The sequence below is a fragment of the Nanorana parkeri genome, unplaced genomic scaffold (genome assembly GCF_000935625.1).
Source record: "Nanorana parkeri isolate BGI_ZX_2015 unplaced genomic scaffold, ASM93562v1 scaffold611, whole genome shotgun sequence".
Lineage (NCBI taxonomy): Eukaryota > Metazoa > Chordata > Amphibia > Anura > Dicroglossidae > Nanorana > Nanorana parkeri.
In genome coordinates this window covers 638,307-641,947 of record NW_017306879.1, presented here as the reverse complement: position 1 = coordinate 641,947, position 3,641 = coordinate 638,307, and the positions used below count along the sequence as shown (strand labels likewise).

The 3,641-nt window shown below is 41.6% G+C and overlaps 1 protein-coding gene across 1 annotated transcript in view; it reads right to left on the bottom strand.

The window, feature by feature from the left end:
• SHC4 (SHC adaptor protein 4) overlaps nucleotides 1–3,641 on the bottom strand; it is a 63,909-nt gene that overhangs the window by 30,001 nt on the left and 30,267 nt on the right. The gene's annotated exons all lie outside the window — the stretch shown is intronic.

Here is a 3,641-nt window from a genome sequence, read left to right as displayed (position 1 = left end):
CCCCCCCACCCTTGAGTCACCGTTCCGCTGGGTTCACACCTATTGTTGTACGCTGCCCGTTACACGGGCATTCTGTTGCTCCCCCACCAGAATGTTTCTGATGTTTATTTAAGTTTCTTGTATCACAAAAACTAATAAAACATATTGAAGAAAAAAAATTATTTTGCACCTACAAAGAGGAAGACATGTTGTGTACATCACATGGTACAAACCACCAAAAATCAATTTTGCTTCCAGGTGATAATGCAATAAAACAAGAAAAACACAAAAAAGGAGGAGACTACTTTCTTAAAGCCTTATATATAAGTATACAAACTGGAACCCCCGTTCATTTAATTGTAAGTACCAATTGCTCACATACAGCAGTGCTCATATTTGCTCAAGGTACTTATATTTTAACCGCCTCCCAGCCAGCGTCAAAAAGCAGCTGGCCGGGAGCTCCCTGGATCTGAGCAGGGGTGTTTTTAAACATCCGCTCAGCCACGCCCACATGCGAGCAGGAAAGTGCCAACATTTCAAAACAGACATCGATGCCTGTTTACATACAAGCGATCTGCCGGCTCTATAGCTTGTATAAGGTGCTGACCGGTGCGGACTCTGCCCCCCTCCACGTCCCCCGCTGGTCCCAGACTCCGCTGTGCAAGGGGCGAGCCCGGGACCAGCATGGTGGCTCTGTGACAGGGGATCAGAGGTAGATCGGTACACAATCTCCCTCCGGTCCCCTCTCCGCTGTCAGAATGCGGAAGTGGTGTATATTACATCACTTGCACATTCTCGTGTCACTCTCCTGCTTCAGATGCTGGAGAGAAGCTGATGAAGCAGATCTCTGCTTCATCAGCTTCTTCATGGGGGTCCTAGGTGACATTAGGGGTCTTGGAGACCTGATGTCTCCATAAAGCGGACCTGTCACCTCTTTTGCTATCACATAGAGGGGTTTCTCAGCCCCCTCTGTGATAGCAATAAGTGGGGGAAAAAAATAGAAAACAAATATTAAAGTTATCGCTCGATAAATCGCTCAGTGTGAATGGGGCCTAAACTGATGAGCTGTAAAAGCGTTTGAAAGGTCGCCTAAGGCCAATTTTGGGTATGCTAGTTTTTTGCGATTTCGCGAGTGCGCGCAATTTTTAAGCTTGATATGTTTGGTGTCTATTTACCCAACGTGACCCCATCTTTTATGTTTTACCAAAAAAGTGGGTAATATTAGTTGTTTTATAACATAATGTAAAAAAAATTCTCCTTATTATAGTAAAAAATAAACCCCCCAGTGGTGATTAAATACTACCATAAGAAAGCTCTATCTGTCCCCAAAAATGGTATAAAATTCATTTCAGTACAGCGTTGCATGACGGAATAAACGTCAGTCAAAGTACCGCAGCGCTGAATACTGAAAAAATGGCCTGGCCAGGAAGGGGGTCTAAACACCTGGTCTTCAAGCGGTTAAATATATGTGACTGCAAATAATAAAGATGATTATTTTTTAACAACAAAGTGACAGAAGGTACTGTCATTGGTTTTGCAAATGTATTTAATTATGTTTTATATCTGTATGTTTTATATCTGTATGTTTAATGATGTATTGTATTATGTTTTATATCTGTATGTTTTCCAATATGTAAACAATATATGTTTTACAAATTAACATTTAATACAACTTTCAATACATGACATTGGATTACCACTGCACTATAGGGTTTACATCTACTTTAAAGGCTGTATTGATTAAAAAAAATTGCAAAGTCATTGTCAAGCAGAACAGCATGTGCATTTGTTCTGTGTAAATGGAGGCCAAAGTGAATGTTATTGTTATATTTTTTTCCTATGTTGAATGTAATATAAAAAAAATATTGCATTGTAGCCATTAGATGGCGCTGAGGAGCATAGGAAATAAATACTTCTCTTCTATGCTCTCCAGCTCCATTTAGTGAAACAATTAGATATTTACCTGATATATATTTGGCCTGAGAAAAAAATATATACCAAGAACATTAATTTTTCCTTCCATTTGCACAGAATACATTTTCAGGCTGTTTTGCAGGATGACTGGCTCTGCAAACTTTTTATATATATCCCCCAAGTGTTTTAGTGTCACAAAGTCTCACTGAAAATCTCGCTGAAATCTCAAATAGAGCCCTTTCGAAGGAAGGGGTGAAGGGTCCCTACTCATTTACTTGTGTCTGTAAATTTCGGCTTGAGCTATTGACAGGGTATTGAAAAAAGAGCCTAAAGCTTCACCTGGTGGAAGAAACTAAGAATTCATAATATTATTAAGCAATAGTTCATATCTGACTAAAACATATATATTTTTAAGATTTTTGTTTTGTTTTTTATTTACCAATCACTTCAGAATCAAACACAGCAATATCTAGAAAATAGGGCTCAACTATACAGTCTTAAATTCAGTGGTCCTAGTATACCACGGCCAGTGGAGGGTTAAAGCACAATCTGTCAGGATTGGGGCCCTGAATTTCCACTGGAGCGCTTAATCTGGGAAAGTGCAAAGTGCAATAAACTCTGGTGTCCAGGAGGCCTGTCACCAGTGTTGGTCCAAGATGATTTCTCAGAGGCCAGACGAGAGGTCGCACTTCACATGCAGGGCTTCCATCTTAATCCAGCATCCATCCAGCAGTAGCACTGCTCAGTCCTCTCCACCGAGAGTCAGCAGTCTCACCCACGGAGGTCCTGGACACCACTTCGAAGCTCTGGTTACAGTTCTTTGTGGCTCTGCCAAATAAATCTCTGCCACTATAGCTGTCTGCACCTAATCTCCCACTCAGGGACTTGCAGCTCTGAAACAGCTCTGCAGTGCAGTCCCTCTTTCCACTTTACACATGGCTGACTTCCTCTCCCCTTTCTCCTATCAGTATTTTGGCTCACTTTTCCCATGCTCAGGGCATACACACTCCCTGCAGCAGCATCATGGCTCTCTGCCCCTCAGCTCTCAGAGTGGGCTTCCTTAAGTAGGCCATATGCAGGCTTAAACAGGGCTAAAGTCCGGCCCTACGTCTTCCAGAAAATGACTTCTGTCCCTCCTACCTGGGGTCAATTACCCCTCCCTGGCGCCAGTGGGCGGTGTTACATGTCCAACTGCCACTGCAACCAATATAGTTCCTCCGTTCCTCCCCTCTCCTGGCAGCTATCCAATTGGCAGAGAGAGAGCAACAATCTAAAGGAAATGAGAACATACTGATGTGCAGCTTAACCCCTTCATGACTGAGGCCCTTTTTTCATTTTTTGCACCCATGTTATATTCCACATTTTAGGCCTGAAAATGACGTAAAACCCCCCAACATTATATATTTTCTGAATGCCAAGACCCTATAGAATAAAATGGTGGTAGTTGAAAATTTTTATGTTGCCCAATATTAGCGCAACTCCTTATTAAACCCCAAAATTTAGTGACAAATTTAATTAAATGCCCCAAAACACAACAAGTTACCCATTTTTTTAATGAAATATAAAAGATGAGGTTACAATGAGTAAAACGATACCCAACATGCCCAGTTTACAAATTGCGTGCGACCGTGAAACGGCGAAAAACTGCAGTACCCCAAAAAGTCAATAAAAGACGCTTTAAAAGCCCCCACAGGTCATCAATTTAGAGATACCCCTAAAATACTGGCCCTAGAATTATGCTCTCACTC